The sequence below is a fragment of the Engystomops pustulosus genome, chromosome 9 (assembly GCF_040894005.1).
Source record: "Engystomops pustulosus chromosome 9, aEngPut4.maternal, whole genome shotgun sequence".
Lineage (NCBI taxonomy): Eukaryota > Metazoa > Chordata > Amphibia > Anura > Leptodactylidae > Engystomops > Engystomops pustulosus.
In genome coordinates, this window is record NC_092419.1 from 64,197,179 (window position 1) to 64,212,295 (window position 15,117).

General features: G+C 45.1%; 39 pseudogenes; all 39 read left to right on the plus strand.

Annotated features, from left to right (window-relative positions):
* The first annotated feature begins 66 nt into the window (after positions 1 to 66).
* LOC140079400 (5S ribosomal RNA) lies at positions 67 to 185 on the plus strand (annotated as a pseudogene).
* A 258-nt stretch (positions 186 to 443) lies between these two features.
* Positions 444 to 562, plus strand: LOC140092194 (5S ribosomal RNA; annotated as a pseudogene).
* A 70-nt stretch (positions 563 to 632) lies between these two features.
* Positions 633 to 751, plus strand: LOC140083939 (5S ribosomal RNA; annotated as a pseudogene).
* A 70-nt stretch (positions 752 to 821) lies between these two features.
* On the plus strand, positions 822 to 940 carry LOC140084619 (5S ribosomal RNA; annotated as a pseudogene).
* A 258-nt stretch (positions 941 to 1,198) lies between these two features.
* Positions 1,199 to 1,317, plus strand: LOC140092195 (5S ribosomal RNA; annotated as a pseudogene).
* A 448-nt stretch (positions 1,318 to 1,765) lies between these two features.
* LOC140093622 (5S ribosomal RNA) lies at positions 1,766 to 1,884 on the plus strand (annotated as a pseudogene).
* Positions 1,885 to 1,954: 70 nt separating this feature from the next.
* On the plus strand, positions 1,955 to 2,073 carry LOC140093530 (5S ribosomal RNA; annotated as a pseudogene).
* Positions 2,074 to 2,142: 69 nt separating this feature from the next.
* Positions 2,143 to 2,261, plus strand: LOC140093619 (5S ribosomal RNA; annotated as a pseudogene).
* Positions 2,262 to 2,331: 70 nt separating this feature from the next.
* LOC140078627 (5S ribosomal RNA) lies at positions 2,332 to 2,450 on the plus strand (annotated as a pseudogene).
* Positions 2,451 to 3,653: 1,203 nt separating this feature from the next.
* Positions 3,654 to 3,772, plus strand: LOC140102111 (5S ribosomal RNA; annotated as a pseudogene).
* A 259-nt stretch (positions 3,773 to 4,031) lies between these two features.
* Positions 4,032 to 4,150, plus strand: LOC140097611 (5S ribosomal RNA; annotated as a pseudogene).
* Positions 4,151 to 4,598: 448 nt separating this feature from the next.
* Positions 4,599 to 4,717, plus strand: LOC140091731 (5S ribosomal RNA; annotated as a pseudogene).
* Positions 4,718 to 5,165: 448 nt separating this feature from the next.
* On the plus strand, positions 5,166 to 5,284 carry LOC140096274 (5S ribosomal RNA; annotated as a pseudogene).
* Positions 5,285 to 5,354: 70 nt separating this feature from the next.
* Positions 5,355 to 5,473, plus strand: LOC140093631 (5S ribosomal RNA; annotated as a pseudogene).
* Positions 5,474 to 5,543: 70 nt separating this feature from the next.
* LOC140097441 (5S ribosomal RNA) lies at positions 5,544 to 5,662 on the plus strand (annotated as a pseudogene).
* Positions 5,663 to 5,731: 69 nt separating this feature from the next.
* LOC140091189 (5S ribosomal RNA) lies at positions 5,732 to 5,850 on the plus strand (annotated as a pseudogene).
* Positions 5,851 to 5,919: 69 nt separating this feature from the next.
* Positions 5,920 to 6,038, plus strand: LOC140093643 (5S ribosomal RNA; annotated as a pseudogene).
* A 70-nt stretch (positions 6,039 to 6,108) lies between these two features.
* Positions 6,109 to 6,227, plus strand: LOC140078628 (5S ribosomal RNA; annotated as a pseudogene).
* Positions 6,228 to 7,430: 1,203 nt separating this feature from the next.
* On the plus strand, positions 7,431 to 7,549 carry LOC140079402 (5S ribosomal RNA; annotated as a pseudogene).
* A 259-nt stretch (positions 7,550 to 7,808) lies between these two features.
* LOC140097612 (5S ribosomal RNA) lies at positions 7,809 to 7,927 on the plus strand (annotated as a pseudogene).
* Positions 7,928 to 8,375: 448 nt separating this feature from the next.
* On the plus strand, positions 8,376 to 8,494 carry LOC140091732 (5S ribosomal RNA; annotated as a pseudogene).
* Positions 8,495 to 8,564: 70 nt separating this feature from the next.
* Positions 8,565 to 8,683, plus strand: LOC140096163 (5S ribosomal RNA; annotated as a pseudogene).
* A 70-nt stretch (positions 8,684 to 8,753) lies between these two features.
* LOC140079403 (5S ribosomal RNA) lies at positions 8,754 to 8,872 on the plus strand (annotated as a pseudogene).
* A 259-nt stretch (positions 8,873 to 9,131) lies between these two features.
* On the plus strand, positions 9,132 to 9,250 carry LOC140096278 (5S ribosomal RNA; annotated as a pseudogene).
* A 70-nt stretch (positions 9,251 to 9,320) lies between these two features.
* LOC140093655 (5S ribosomal RNA) lies at positions 9,321 to 9,439 on the plus strand (annotated as a pseudogene).
* A 70-nt stretch (positions 9,440 to 9,509) lies between these two features.
* On the plus strand, positions 9,510 to 9,628 carry LOC140079404 (5S ribosomal RNA; annotated as a pseudogene).
* A 259-nt stretch (positions 9,629 to 9,887) lies between these two features.
* Positions 9,888 to 10,006, plus strand: LOC140097442 (5S ribosomal RNA; annotated as a pseudogene).
* Positions 10,007 to 10,075: 69 nt separating this feature from the next.
* Positions 10,076 to 10,194, plus strand: LOC140084805 (5S ribosomal RNA; annotated as a pseudogene).
* Positions 10,195 to 11,019: 825 nt separating this feature from the next.
* LOC140092332 (5S ribosomal RNA) lies at positions 11,020 to 11,138 on the plus strand (annotated as a pseudogene).
* A 70-nt stretch (positions 11,139 to 11,208) lies between these two features.
* LOC140079406 (5S ribosomal RNA) lies at positions 11,209 to 11,327 on the plus strand (annotated as a pseudogene).
* A 259-nt stretch (positions 11,328 to 11,586) lies between these two features.
* Positions 11,587 to 11,705, plus strand: LOC140088956 (5S ribosomal RNA; annotated as a pseudogene).
* A 448-nt stretch (positions 11,706 to 12,153) lies between these two features.
* LOC140094909 (5S ribosomal RNA) lies at positions 12,154 to 12,272 on the plus strand (annotated as a pseudogene).
* Positions 12,273 to 12,341: 69 nt separating this feature from the next.
* LOC140093531 (5S ribosomal RNA) lies at positions 12,342 to 12,460 on the plus strand (annotated as a pseudogene).
* A 70-nt stretch (positions 12,461 to 12,530) lies between these two features.
* LOC140098694 (5S ribosomal RNA) lies at positions 12,531 to 12,649 on the plus strand (annotated as a pseudogene).
* A 70-nt stretch (positions 12,650 to 12,719) lies between these two features.
* LOC140079407 (5S ribosomal RNA) lies at positions 12,720 to 12,838 on the plus strand (annotated as a pseudogene).
* A 448-nt stretch (positions 12,839 to 13,286) lies between these two features.
* Positions 13,287 to 13,405, plus strand: LOC140093794 (5S ribosomal RNA; annotated as a pseudogene).
* Positions 13,406 to 13,475: 70 nt separating this feature from the next.
* LOC140083741 (5S ribosomal RNA) lies at positions 13,476 to 13,594 on the plus strand (annotated as a pseudogene).
* Positions 13,595 to 14,419: 825 nt separating this feature from the next.
* Positions 14,420 to 14,538, plus strand: LOC140094204 (5S ribosomal RNA; annotated as a pseudogene).
* A 259-nt stretch (positions 14,539 to 14,797) lies between these two features.
* Positions 14,798 to 14,916, plus strand: LOC140091561 (5S ribosomal RNA; annotated as a pseudogene).
* Positions 14,917 to 15,117: the final 201 nt, after the last annotated feature.

Sequence of the window (15,117 nt, forward strand, 5' to 3'; positions counted from 1 at the left end):
TGAACCTGAAAATTGTGTTAGTTTCTCTATGAGATAGTAAAAGAAGGTTCAAATTGAACAGCTGCTGTCAACGGCCATTCTAAGCTGAATGTGCCTGCTCTCGTCAGATCGCAGCAGCAATGCAGCTTAAGGCTTGGCAAGTACCAGCATGGGAGACTGGCTGGGAATCCCAAGTTCTGTTGACCTTTTTGAACCTGAAAATGTGTTAGTTTCTCTATGAGATAGTAAAAGAAGGTTCAAATTGAACAGCTGCTGTCAACGGCCATTCTAAGCTGAATGTGCGTGCGCTTGTCAGATCGCAGCAGTGATGCAGCTTAAGGCTTGGCAAGTACCAGCATGGGAGACTGGCTTGGAATCCCAAGTTCTGGTGACCTTTTTGAACCTGAAAATTGTGTTAGTTTCTCTATGAGATAGCAAAAGAAGGTTCAAATTGAACAGCTGCTGTCAATGGCCATTCTAAGCTGAATGTGCCTGCTCTCGTCAGCTCGCAGCAGCAATGCAGCTTAAGGCTTGGCAAGTACCAGCATGGGAGACTGGCTGGGAATCCCAAGTTCCGTTGACCTTTTTGAACCTGAAAATTGTGTTAGTTTCTGTATGAGATAGTAAAAGAAGGTTCAAATTGAACAGCTGCTGTCAACGGCAATTCTAAGCTGAATGTGCCTGCTCTCGTCAGATCGCAGCAGCAATGCAGCTTAAGGCTTGGCAAGTACCAGCATGGGAGACTGGCTGGGAATCCCAAGTTCCGTTGACCTTTTTGAACCTGAAAATTGTGTTAGTTTCTCTATGAGATAGTAAAAGAAGGTTCAAATTGAACAGCTGCTGTCAACGGCCATTCTAAGCTGAATGTGCCTGCTCTCTTCAGATCGCAGCAGCAATGCAGCTTAAGGCTTGGCAAGTACCAGCATGGGAGACTGGCTGGGAATCCCAAGTTCTGTTGACCTTTTTGAACCTGAAAATGTGTTAGTTTCTCTATGAGATAGTAAAAGAAGGTTCAAATTGAACAGCTGCTGTCAACGGCCATTCTAAGCTGAATGTGCGTGCGCTTGTCAGATCGCAGCAGTGATGCAGCTTAAGGCTTGGAAAGTACCAGCATGGGAGACTGGCTTGGAATCCCAAGTTCTGGTGACCTTTTTGAACCTGAAAATTGTGTTAGTTTCTCTATGAGATAGCAAAAGAAGGTTCAAATTGAACAGCTGCTGTCAATGGCCATTCTAAGCTGAATGTGCCTGCTCTCGTCAGCTCGCAGCAGCAATGCAGCTTAAGGCTTGGCAAGTACCAGCATGGGAGACTGGCTGGGAATCCCAAGTTCCGTTGACCTTTTTGAACCTGAAAATTGTGTTAGTTTCTGTATGAGATAGTAAAAGAAGGTTCAAATTGAAAAGCTGCTGTCAACGGCAATTCTAAGCTGAAAGTGCGTGCTCTTCTCAGATCGCAGCAGCGATGCAGCTTAAGGCTTGGCAAGTACCAGCATGGGAGACTGGCTGGGAATCCCAAGTTCTGGTGACCTTTTTGAACCTGAAAATTGTGTTAGTTTCTCTATGAGATAGTAGAAGAAGGTTCAAATTGAACAACTGCTGTCAACGGCCATTCTAAGCTGAATGTGTGTGCTCTTTTCAGATCGCAGCAGCGATGCAGCTTAAGGCTTGGCAAGTACCAGCATGGGAGACTGGCTGGGAATCCCAAGTTCTGTTGACCTTTTTGAACCTGAAAATTGTGTTAGTTTCTCTATGAGATAGTAAAAGAAGGTTCAAATTGAACAGCTGCTGTCAACGGCAATTCTAAGCTGAATGTGCCTGCTCTCGTCAGATTGCAGCAGCAATGCAGCTTAAGGCTTGGCAAGTACCAGCATGGGAGACTGGCTGGGAATCCCAAGTTCCGTTGACCGTTTTGAACCTGAAAATTGTGTTAGTTTCTCTATGAGATAGCAAAAGAAGGTTCAAATTGAACAGCTGCTGTCAACGGCCATTCTAAGCTGAATTTGCCTGCTCTCGTCAGATCGCAGCAGCAATGCAACTTAAGGCTTGGCAAGTACCAGCATGGGAGACTGGCTGGGAATTCCAAGTTCCGTTGACCTTTTTGAACCTGAAAATGTGTTAGTTTCTCTATGAGATAGTAAAAGAAGGTTCAAATTGAACAGCTGCTGTCAACGGCCATTCTAAGCTGAATGTGCCTGCTCTCGTCAGATCGCAGCAGCAATGCAGCTTAAGGCTTGGCAAGTACCAGCATGGGAGACTGGCTGGGAATCCCAAGTTCCGTTGACCTTTTTGAACCTTAAAATTGTGTTAGTTTCTCTATGAGATAGTAAAAGAAGGTTCAAATTGAACAGCTGCTGTCAACGGCCATTCTAAGCTGAATGTGCCTGCTCTCGTCAGATCGCAGCAGCAATGCAGCTTAAGGCTTGGCAAGTACCAGCATGGGAGACTGCCTGGGAATCCCAAGTTCTGTTGCCCTTTTTGAACCTGAAAATGTGTTAGTTTCTCTATGAGATAGTAAAAGAAGGTTCAAATTGAACAGCTGCTGTCAACGGCCATTCTAAGCTGAATGTGCGTGCTCTTGTTAGATCGCAGCAGCGATGCAGCTTAAGGCTTGGCAAGTACCAGCATGGGAGACTGGCTTGGAATCCCAAGTTCTGGTGACCTTTTTGAACCTGAAAATTGTGTTAGTTTCTCTATGAGATAGCAAAAGAAGGTTCAAATTGAACAGCTGCTGTCAACGGCCATTCTAAGCTGAATGTGCCTGCTCTTGTCAGATTGCAGCAGCAATGCAGCTTAAGGCTTGGCAAGTACCAGCATGGGAGACTGTCTTGGAATCCCAAGTTCTGGTGACCTTTTTGAACCTGAAAATTGTGTTAGTTTCTATATAAGATAGTAGAAGAAGGTTCAAATTGAACAACTGCTGTCAATGGCCATTCTAAGCTGAATGTGCCTGCTCTCGCCAGATCGCAGCAGCAATGCAGCATAAGGCTTGGCAAGTACCAGCATGGGAGACTGGCTGGGAATCCCAAGTTCCGTTGCCCTTTTTGAACCTGAAAATTGTGTTAGTTTCTCTATGAGATAGTAAAAGAAGGTTCAAATTGAACAGCTGCTGTCAACGGCCATTCTAAGCTGAATGTGCGTGCTCTTGTGAGATCGCAGCAGTGATGCAGCTTAAGGCTTGGCAAGTACCAGCATGGGAGACTGGCTTGGAATCCCAAGTTCTGGTGACCTTTTTGAACCTGAAAATTGTGTAAGTTTCTCTATGAGATAGCAAAAGAAGGTTCAAATTGAACAGCTGCTGTCAACGGCCATTCTAAGCTGAATGTGCCTGCTCTTGTCAGATTGCAGCAGCAATGCAGCTTAAGGCTTGGCAAGTACCAGCATGGGAGACTGACTTGGAATCCCAAGTTCTGGTGACCTTTTTGAACCTTAAAATTGTGTTAGTTTCTATATAAGATAGTAGAAGAAGGTTCAAATTGAACAACTGCTGTCAATAGCCATTCTAAGCTGAATGTGCCTGCTCTTGCCAGATCGCAGCATCAATGCAGCTTAAGGCTTGGCAAGTACCAGCATGGGAGACTGGCTGGGAATCCCAAGTTCCGTTGACCTTTTTGAACCTGAAAATTGTGTTAGTTTCTCTATGAGATAGCAAAAGAAGGTTCAAATTGAACAGCTGCTGTCAACGGACATTCTAAGCTGAATGTGCCTGCTCTCGTCAGATCGCAGCAGCAATGCAGCTTAAGGCTTGGCAAGTACCAGCATGGGAGACTGGCTGGGAATCCCAAGTTCTGTTGACCTTTTTGAACCTGAAAATTGTGTTAGTTTCTCTATGAGATAGTAAAAGAAGGTTCAAATTGAACAGCTGCTGTCAACGGCCATTCTAAGCTGAATGTGCGTGCGCTTGTCAGATCGCAGCAGCGATGCAGCTTAAGGCTTGGCAAGTTCCAGCATGGGAGACTGGCTGGGAATCCCAAGTTCTGTTGACCTTTTTGAACTTGAAAATTGTTTTAGTTTCTCTATGAGATAGTAAAAGAAGGTTCAATTTGAAATGCTGCTGTCAACGGCCATTCTAAGCTGAATGTGCCTGCTCTTGTCAGATTGCAGCAGCAATGCAGCTTAAGGCTTGGCAAGTACCAGCATGGGAGACTGGCTGGGAATCCCAAGTTCTGTTGACCTTTTTGAACCTGAAAATTGTGTTATTTTCTCTATGAGATAGTAAAAGAAGGTTCAAATTGAACAGCTGCTGTCAACGGCCATTCTAAGCTGAATGTGCGTGCTCTTGTCAGATCGCAGCAGCGATGCAGCTTAAGGCTTGGCAAGTACCAGCATGGGAGACTGGCTGGGAATCCCAAGTTCTGGTGACTTTTTTGAACCTGAAAATTGTGTTAGTTTCTCTATGAGATAGTAGAAGAAGGTTCAAATTGAACAACTCCTGTCAACGGCCGTTCTAAGCTGAATGTGTGTGCTCTTGTCAGATCGCAGCAGCGATGCAGCTTAAGGCTTGGCAAGTACCAGCATGGGAGACTGGCTGGGAATCCCAAGTTCTGTTGACCTTTTTGAACCTGAAAATTGTGTTAGTTTCTCTATGAGATAGTAAAAGAAGGTTCAAATTGAACAGCTGCTGTCAATGGCCATTCTAAGCTGAATGTGCCTGCTCTCGTCAGATCGCAGCAGCAATGCAGCCTAAGGCTTGGCAAGTACCAGCATGGGAGACTGGCTGGGAATCCCAAGTTCCGTTGACCTTTTTGAACCTGAAAATTGTGTTAGTTTCTCTATGAGATAGCAAAAGATGGTTCAAATTGAACAGCTGCTCTCAACGGCCATTCTAAGCTGAATGTGCCTGCTCTCGTCAGATCGCAGCAGCAATGCAGCTTAAGGCTTGGCAAGTACCAGCATGGGAGACTGGCTGGGAATCCCAAGTTCCGAGGACCTTTTTGAACCTGAAAATTGTGTTAGTTTCTCTATGAGATAGCAAAAGAAGGTTCAAATTGAACAGCTGCTGTCAACGGCCATTCTAAGCTGAATGTGCGTGCTCTTGTCAGATCGCAGCAGCGATGCAGCTTAAGGCTTGGCAAGTTCCAGCATGGGAGACTGGCTGGGAATCCCAAGTTCTGTTGACCTTTTTGAACTTGAAAATTGTTTTAGTTTCTCTATGAGATAGTAAAAGAAGGTTCAATTTGAAATGCTGCTGTCAACGGCCATTCTAAGCTGAATGTGCCTGCTCTTGTCAGATCACAGCAGCGATGCAGCTTAAGGCTTGGCAAGTACCAGCATGGGAGACTGGCTGGGAATCCCAAGTTCCGTTGACCTTTTTGAACCTGAAAATTGTGTTAGTTTCTCTATGAGATAGCAAAAGATGGTTCAAATTGAACAGCTGCTGTCAACGGCCATTCTAAGCTGAATGTGCCTGCTCTCGTCAGATCGCAGCAGCAATGCAGCTTAAGGCTTGGCAAGTACCAGCATGGGAGACTGGCTGGGAATCCCAAGTTCCGTTGACCTTTTTGAACCTGAAAATTGTTTTAGTTTCTCTATGAGATAGTAAAAGAAGGTTCAAATTGAACAGCTGCTGTCAACGGCAAATCTAAGCTGAATGTGCCTGCTCTCGTCAGATCGCAGCAGCAATGCAACTTAAGGCTTGGCAAGTACCAGCATGGGAGACTGGCTGGGAATTCCAAGTTCCGTTGACCTTTTTGAACCTGAAAATGTGTTAGTTTCTCTATGAGATAGTAAAAGAAGGTTCAAATTGAACAGCTGCTGTCAACGGTCATTCTAAGCTGAATTTGCCTGCTCTCGTCAGATCGCAGCAGCAATGCAACTTAAGGCTTGGCAAGTACCAGCATGGGAGACTGGCTGGGAATTCCAAGTTCCGTTGACCTTTTTGAACCTGAAAATGTGTTAGTTTCTCTATGAGATAGTAAAAGAAGGTTCAAATTGAACAGCTGCTGTCAACGGCCATTCTAAGCTGAATGTGCCTGCTCTCGTCAGATCGCAGCAGCAATGCAGCTTAAGGCTTGGCAAGTACCAGCATGGGAGACTGGCTGGGAATCCCAAGTTCCGTTGACCTTTTTGAACCTTAAAATTGTGTTAGTTTCTCTATGAGATAGTAAAAGAAGGTTCAAATTGAACAGCTGCTGTCAACGGCCATTCTAAGCTGAATGTGCCTGCTCTCGTCAGATCGCAGCAGCAATGCAGCTTAAGGCTTGGCAAGTACCAGCATGGGAGACTGCCTGGGAATCCCAAGTTCTGTTGCCCTTTTTGAACCTGAAAATGTGTTAGTTTCTCTATGAGATAGTAAAAGAAGGTTCAAATTGAACAGCTGCTGTCAATGGCCATTCTAAGCTGAATGTGCGTGCTCTTGTTAGATCGCAGCAGCGATGCAGCTTAAGGCTTGGCAAGTACCAGCATGGGAGACTGGCTTGGAATCCCAAGTTCTGGTGACCTTTTTGAACCTGAAAATTGTGTTAGTTTCTCTATGAGATAGCAAAAGAAGGTTCAAATTGAACAGCTGCTGTCAACGGCCATTCTAAGCTGAATGTGCCTGCTCTTGTCAGATTGCAGCAGCAATGCAGCTTAAGGCTTGGCAAGTACCAGCATGGGAGACTGTCTTGGAATCCCAAGTTCTGGTGACCTTTTTGAACCTGAAAATTGTGTTAGTTTCTATATAAGATAGTAGAAGAAGGTTCAAATTGAACAACTGCTGTCAATGGCCATTCTAAGCTGAATGTGCCTGCTCTCGCCAGATCGCAGCAGCAATGCAGCATAAGGCTTGGCAAGTACCAGCATGGGAGACTGGCTGGGAATCCCAAGTTCTGTTGCCCTTTTTGAACCTGAAAATTGTGTTAGTTTCTCTATGAGATAGTAAAAGAAGGTTCAAATTGAACAGCTGCTGTCAACGGCCATTCTAAGCTGAATGTGCGTGCTCTTGTGAAATCGCAGCAGTGATGCAGCTTAAGGCTTGGCAAGTACCAGCATGGGAGACTGGCTTGGAATCCCAAGTTCTGGTGACCTTTTTGAACCTGAAAATTGTGTAAGTTTCTCTATGAGATAGCAAAAGAAGGTTCAAATTGAACAGCTGCTGTCAACGGCCATTCTAAGCTGAATGTGCCTGCTCTTGTCAGATTGCAGCAGCAATGCAGCTTAAGGCTTGGCAAGTACCAGCATGGGAGACTGACTTGGAATCCCAAGTTCTGGTGACCTTTTTGAACCTTAAAATTGTGTTAGTTTCTATATAAGATAGTAGAAGAAGGTTCAAATTGAACAACTGCTGTCAATAGCCATTCTAAGCTGAATGTGCCTGCTCTTGCCAGATCGCAGCATCAATGCAGCTTAAGGCTTGGCAAGTACCAGCATGGGAGACTGGCTGGGAATCCCAAGTTCCGTTGACCTTTTTGAACCTGAAAATTGTGTTAGTTTCTCTATGAGATAGCAAAAGAAGGTTCAAATTGAACAGCTGCTGTCAACGGCCATTCTAAGCTGAATGTGCCTGCTCTCGTCAGATCGCAGCAGCAATGCAGCTTAAGGCTTGGCAAGTACCAGCATGGGAGACTGGCTGGGAATCCCAAGTTCTGTTGACCTTTTTGAACCTGAAAATTGTGTTAGTTTCTCTATGAGATAGTAAAAGAAGGTTCAAATTGAACAGCTGCTGTCAACGGCCATTCTAAGCTGAATGTGCGTGCGCTTGTCAGATCGCAGCAGCGATGCAGCTTAAGGCTTGGCAAGTTCCAGCATGGGAGACTGGCTGGGAATCCCAAGTTCTGTTGACCTTTTTGAACTTGAAAATTGTTTTAGTTTCTCTATGAGATAGTAAAAGAAGGTTCAATTTGAAATGCTGCTGTCAACGGCCATTCTAAGCTGAATGTGCCTGCTCTTGTCAGATTGCAGCAGCAATGCAGCTTAAGGCTTGGCAAGTACCAGCATGGGAGACTGGCTGGGAATCCCAAGTTCTGTTGACCTTTTTGAACCTGAAAATTGTGTTATTTTCTCTATGAGATAGTAAAAGAAGGTTCAAATTGAACAGCTGCTGTCAACGGCCATTCTAAGCTGAATGTGCGTGCTCTTGTCAGATCGCAGCAGCGATGCAGCTTAAGGCTTGGCAAGTACCAGCATGGGAGACTGGCTGGGAATCCCAAGTTCTGGTGACTTTTTTGAACCTGAAAATTGTGTTAGTTTCTCTATGAGATAGTAGAAGAAGGTTCAAATTGAACAACTCCTGTCAACGGCCATTCTAAGCTGAATGTGTGTGCTCTTGTCAGATCGCAGCAGCGATGCAGCTTAAGGCTTGGCAAGTACCAGCATGGGAGACTGGCTGGGAATCCCAAGTTCTGTTGACCTTTTTGAACCTGAAAATTGTGTTAGTTTCTCTATGAGATAGTAAAAGAAGGTTCAAATTGAACAGCTGCTGTCAATGGCCATTCTAAGCTGAATGTGCCTGCTCTCGTCAGATCGCAGCAGCAATGCAGCCTAAGGCTTGGCAAGTACCAGCATGGGAGACTGGCTGGGAATCCCAAGTTCCGTTGACCTTTTTGAACCTGAAAATTGTGTTAGTTTCTCTATGAGATAGCAAAAGATGGTTCAAATTGAACAGCTGCTGTCAACGGCCATTCTAAGCTGAATGTGCCTGCTCTCGTCAGATCGCAGCAGCAATGCAGCTTAAGGCTTGGCAAGTACCAGCATGGGAGACTGGCTGGGAATCCCAAGTTCCGAGGACCTTTTTGAACCTGAAAATTGTGTTAGTTTCTCTATGAGATAGCAAAAGAAGGTTCAAATTGAACAGCTGCTGTCAACGGCCATTCTAAGCTGAATGTGCCTGCTCTCGTCAGATCGCAGCAGCAATGCAGCTTAAGGCTTGGCAAGTACCAGCATGGGAGACTGGCTGGGAATCCCAAGTTCTGTTGACCTTTTTGAACCTGAAAATTGTGTTAGTTTCTCTATGAGATAGTAAAAGAAGGTTCAAATTGACCAGCTGCTGTCAACGGCCATTCTAAGCTGAATGTGCGTGCTCTTGTCAGATCGCAGCAGCGATGCAGCTTAAGGCTTGGCAAGTTCCAGCATGGGAGACTGGCTGGGAATCCCAAGTTCTGTTGACCTTTTTGAACTTGAAAATTGTTTTAGTTTCTCTATGAGATAGTAAAAGAAGGTTCAATTTGAAATGCTGCTGTCAACGGCCATTCTAAGCTGAATGTGCCTGCTCTTGTCAGATCACAGCAGCGATGCAGCTTAAGGCTTGGCAAGTACCAGCATGGGAGACTGGCTGGGAATCCCAAGTTCCGTTGACCTTTTTGATCCTGAAAATTGTGTTAGTTTCTCTATGAGATAGCAAAAGATGGTTCAAATTGAACAGCTGCTGTCAACGGCCATTCTAAGCTGAATGTGCCTGCTCTCGTCAGATCGCAGCAGCAATGCAGCTTAAGGCTTGGCAAGTACCAGCATGGGAGACTGGCTGGGAATCCCAAGTTCCGTTGACCTTTTTGAACCTGAAAATTGTGTTAGTTTCTCTATGAGATAGCAAAAGAAGGTTCAAATTGAACAGCTGCTGTCAACGGCCATTCTAAGCTGAATGTGCCTGCTCTCGTCAGATCGCAGCAGCAATGCAGCTTAAGGCTTGGCAAGTACCAGCATGGGAGACTGGCTGGGAATCCCAAGTTCTGTTGACCTTTTTGAACCTGAAAATTGTGTTAGTTTCTCTATGAGATAGTAAAAGAAGGTTCAAATTGACCAGCTGCTGTCAACGGCCATTCTAAGCTGAATGTGCGTGCTCTTGTCAGATCGCAGCAGCGATGCAGCTTAAGGCTTGGCAAGTTCCAGCATGGGAGACTGGCTGGGAATCCCAAGTTCTGTTGACCTTTTTGAACTTGAAAATTGTTTTAGTTTCTCTATGAGATAGTAAAAGAAGGTTCAAATTGAACAGCTGCTGTCAACGGCAAATCTAAGCTGAATGTGCCTGCTCTCGTCAGATCGCAGCAGCAATGCAACTTAAGGCTTGGCAAGTACCAGCATGGGAGACTGGCTGGGAATTCCAAGTTCCGTTGACCTTTTTGAACCTGAAAATGTGTTAGTTTCTCTATGAGATAGTAAAAGAAGGTTCAAATTGAACAGCTGCTGTCAACGGCCATTCTAAGCTGAATGTGCCTGCTCTCGTCAGATCGCAGCAGCAATGCAGTTTAAGGCTTGGCAAGTACCAGCATGGGAGACTGGCTGGGAATCCCAAGTTCTGTTGACCTTTTTGAACCTGAAAATGTGTTAGTTTCTCTATGAGATAGTAAAAGAAGGTTCAAATTGAACAGCTGCTGTCAACGGCCATTCTAAGCTGAATGTGTGTGCTCTTGTCAGATCGCAGCAGCGATGCAGCTTAAGGCTTGGCAAGTACCAGCATGGGAGACTGGCTTGGAATCCCAAGTTCTGGTGACCTTTTTGAACCTGAAAATTGTGTTAGTTTCTCTATGAGATAGCAAAAGAAGGTTCAAATTGAACAGCTGCTGTCAACGGCCATTCTAAGCTGAATGTGCCTGCTCTTGTCAGATTGCAGCAGCAATGTAGCTTAAGGCTTGGCAAGTACCAGCATGGGAGACTGGCTTGGAATCCCAAGTTCTGGTGACCTTTTTGAACCTGAAAATTCTGTTAGTTTCTATATAAGATAGTAGAAGAAGGTTCAAATTGAACAACTGCTGTCAATGGCCATTCTAAGCTGAATGTGCCTGCTCTCGCCAGATCGCAGCAGCAATGCAGCTTAATGCTTGGCAAGTAACAGCATGGGAGACTGGCTGGGAATCCCAAGTTCCGTTGCCCTTTTTGAACCTGAAAATTGTGTTAGTTTCTCTATGAGATAGTAAAAGAACTTTCAAATTGAACAGCTGATGTCAACGGCCATTCTAAGCTGAATGTGCGTGCTCTTGTCAGATCGCAGCAGCGATGCAGCTTAAGGCTTGGCAAGTACCAGCATGGGAGACTGGCTTGGAATCCCAAGTTCTGGTGACCTTTTTGAACCTGAAAATTGTGTTAGTTTCTATATGAGATAGTAGAAGAAGGTTCAAATTGAACAACTGCTGTCAATGGCCATTCTAAGCTGAATGTGCCTGCTCTCGTCAGATCGCAGCAGCAATGCAGCTTAAGTCTTGGCAAGTACCAGCATGGGAGACTGGCTGGGAATCCCAAGTTCCGTTGACCTTTTTGAACCTGAAAATTGTGTTAGTTTCTCTATGAGATAGCAAAAGAAGGTTCAAATTGAACAGCTGCTGTCAACGGCCATTCTAAGCTGAATGTGCCTGCTCTCGTCAGATCGCAGCAGCAATGCAGCTTAAGGCTTGGCAAGTACCAGCATGGGAGACTGGCTGGGAATCCCAAGTTCTGTTGACCTTTTTGAACCTGAAAATTGTGTTAGTTTCTCTATGAGATAGTAAAAGAAGGTTCAAATTGAACAGCTGCTGTCAACGGCCATTCTAAGCTGAATGTGCGTGCTCTTGTCAGATCGCAGCAGCGATGCAGCTTAAGGCTTGGCAAGTTCCAGCATGGCAGACTGGCTGGGAATCCCAAGTTCTGTTGACCTTTTTGAACTTGAAAATTGTTTTAGTTTCTCTATGAGATAGTAAAAGAAGGTTCAATTTGAAATGCTGCTGTCAACGGCCATTCTAAGCTGAATGTGCCTGCTCTTGTCAGATCGCAGCAGCAATGCAGCTTAAGGCTTGGCAAGTACCAGCATGGGAGACTGGCTGGGAATCCCAAGTTCCGTTGACCTTTTTGAACCTGAAAATTGTGTTAGTTTCTCTATGAGATAGTAAAAGAAGGTTCAAATTGAAAAGCTGCTGTCAACGGCAATTCTAAGCTGAATGTGAGTGCTCTTGTCAGATCGCAGCAGCGATGCAGCTTAAGGCTTGGCAAGTACCAGCATGGGAGACTGGCTGGGAATCCCAAGTTCTGGTGACCTTTTTGAACCTGAAAATTGTGTTAGTTTCTCTATGAGATAGTAGAAGAAGGTTCAAATTGAACAACTGCTGTCAACGGCCATTCTAAGCTGAATGTGTGTGCTCGTTTCAGATCGCAGCAGCGATGCAGCTTAAGGCTTGGCAAGTACCAGCATGGGAGACTGGCTGGGAATCCCAAGTTCTGTTGACCTTTTTGAACCTGAAAATTGTGTTAGTTTCTCTATGAGATAGTAAAAGAAGGTTCAAATTGAACAGCTGCTGTCAACGGCAATTCTAAGCTGAATGTGCCTGCTCTCGTCAGATTGCAGCAGCAATGCAGCTTAAGGCTTGGCAAGTACCAGCATGGGAGACTGGCTGGGAATCCCAAGTTCTGTTGACCTTTTTGAACCTGAAAATGTGTTAGTTTCTCTATGAGATAGTAAAAGAAGGTTCAAATTGAACAGCTGCTGTCAACGGCCATTCTAAGCTGAATTTGCCTGCTCTCGTCAGATCGCAGCAGCAATGCAACTTAAGGCTTGGCAAGTACCAGCATGGGAGACTGGCTGGGAATTCCAAGTTCCGTTGACCTTTTTGAACCTGAAAATTGTGTTAGTTTCTCTATGAGATAGTAAAAGAAGGTTTAAATTGAACAGCTGCTGTCAACGGCCATTCTAAGCTGAATTTGCCTTCTCTCGTCAGATCGCAGCAGCAATGCAGCTTAAGGCTTGGCAAGTACCAGCATGGGAGACTGGCTGGGAATCCCAAGTTCCGTTGACCTTTTTGAACCTGAAAATTGTGTTAGTTTCTCTATGAGATAGTAAAAGAAGGTTCAAATTGAACAGCTGCTGTCAACGGCCATTCTAAGCTGAATGTGCCTGCTCTCGTCAGATCGCAGCAGCAATGCAGCTTAAGGCTTGGCAAGTACCAGCATGGGAGACTGGCTGGGAATCCCAAGTTCTGTTGACCTTTTTGAACCTGAAAATTGTGTTAGTTTCTGTATGAGCTAGTAAAAGAAGGTTCAAATTGAAAAGCTGCTGTCATCGGCAATTCTAAGCTGAATGTGCGTGCTCTTCTCAGATCGCAGCAGCGATGCAGCTTAAGGCTTGGCAAGTACCAGCATGGGAGACTGGCTGGGAGTCCCAAGTTCTGGTGACCTTTTTGAACCTGAAAATTGTGTTAGTTTCTCTATGAGATAGTAGACGAAGGTTCAAATTGAACAACTGCTGTCAACGGCCATTCTAAGCTGAATGTGTGTGCTCTTTTCAGATCGCAGCAGCGATGCAGCTTAAGGCTTGGCAAGTACCAGCATGGGAGACTGGCTGGGAATCCCAAGTTCTGTTGACCTTTTTGAACCTGAAATTTGTGTTAGTTTCTCTATGAGATAGTAAAAGAAGGTTCAAATTGAACAGCTGCTGTCAACGGCAATTCTAAGCTGAATGTTCCTGCTCTCGTCAGATTGCAGCAGCAATGCAGCTTAAGGCTTGGCAAGTACCAGCATGGGAGACTGGCTGGGAATCCCAAGTTCCGTTGACCTTTTTGAACCTGAAAATTGTGTTAGTTTCTCTATGAGATAGTAAAAGAAGGTTCAAATTGAACAGCTGCTGTCAATGGCCATTCTAAGCTGAATGTGCCTGCTCTCGTCAGATCGCAGCAGCAATGCAGCTTAAGGCTTGGCAAGTACCAGCATGGGAGACTGGCTGGGAATCCCAAGTTCTGTTGACCTTTTTGAACCTGAAAATGTGTTAGTTTCTCTATGAGATAGTAAAAGAAGGTTCAAATTGAACAGCTGCTGTCAACGGCCATTCTAAGCTGAATGTGCGTGCTCTTGTCAGATCGCAGCAGCGATGCAGCTTAAGGCTTGGCAAGTACCAGCATGGGAGACTGGCTTGGAATCCCAAGTTCTGGTGACCTTTTTGAACCTGAAAATTGTGTTAGTTTCTCTATGAGATAGCAAAAGAAGGTTCAAATTGAACAGCTGCTGTCAATGGCCATTCTAAGCTGAATGTGCCTGCTCTTGTCAGATTGCAGCAGCAATGCAGCTTAAGGCTTGGCAAGTACCAGCATGGGAGACTGGCTTGGAATCCCAAGTTCTGGTGACCTTTTTGAACCTGAATATTGTGTTAGTTTCTATATAAGATAGTAGAAGAAGGTTCAAATTGAACAACTGCTGTCAATGGCCATTCTGAGCTGAATGTGCCTGCTCTTGCCAGATCGCAGCAGCAATGCAGCTTAAGGCTTGGCAAGTACCAGCATGGGAGACTGGCTGGGAATCCCAAGTTCCGTTGCCCTTTTTGAACCTGAAAATTGTGTTAGTTTCTCTATGAGATAGCAAAAGAACTTTCAAATTGAACAGCTGCTGTCAACGGCCATTCTAAGCTGAATGTGCGTGCTCTTGTCAGATCGCAGCAGCGATGCAGCTTAAGGCTTGGCAAGTACCAGCATAGGAGACTGGCTTGGAATCCCAAGTTCTGGTGACCTTTTTGAACCTGAAAATTGTGTTAGTTTCTATATGAGATAGTAGAAGAAGGTTCAAATTGAACAACTGCTGTCAATGGCCATTCTAAGCTGAATGTGCTTGTTCTCGTCAGATCGCAGCAGCAATGCAGCTTAAGGCTTGGCAAGTACCAGCATGGGAGACTGGCTGGGAATCCCAAGTTCTGTTGACCTTTTTGAACCTGAAAATTGTGTTAGTTTCTCTATGAGATAGTAAAAGAAGGTTCAAATTGAACAGCTGCTGTCAACGGCCATTCTAAGCTGAATGTGCGTGCTCTTGTCAGATCGCAGCAGCGATGCAGCTTAAGGCTTGGCAAGTTCCAGCATGGGAGACTGGCTGGGAATCCCAAGTTCTGTTGACCTTTTTGAACTTGAAAATTGTTTTAGTTTCTCTATGAGATAGTAAAAGAAGGTTCAATTTGAAATGCTGCTGTCAACGGCCATTCTAAGCTGAATGTGCCTGCTCTTGTCAGATCGCAGCAGCGATGCAGCTTAAGGCTTGGCAAGTACCAGCATGGGAGACTGGCTGGGAATCCCAAGTGCTGGTGACTTTTTTGAACCTGAAAATTGTGTTAGTTTCTCTATGAGATAGTAGAAGAAGGTTCAAATTGAACAACTGCTGTCAACGGCCATTCTAAGCTGAATGTGTGTGCTCTTGTCAGATCGCAGCAGCGATGCAGCTTAAGGCTTGGCAAGTACCAGCATGGGAGACTGGCTGGGAATCCCAAGTTCTGTTGACCTTTTTGAACCTG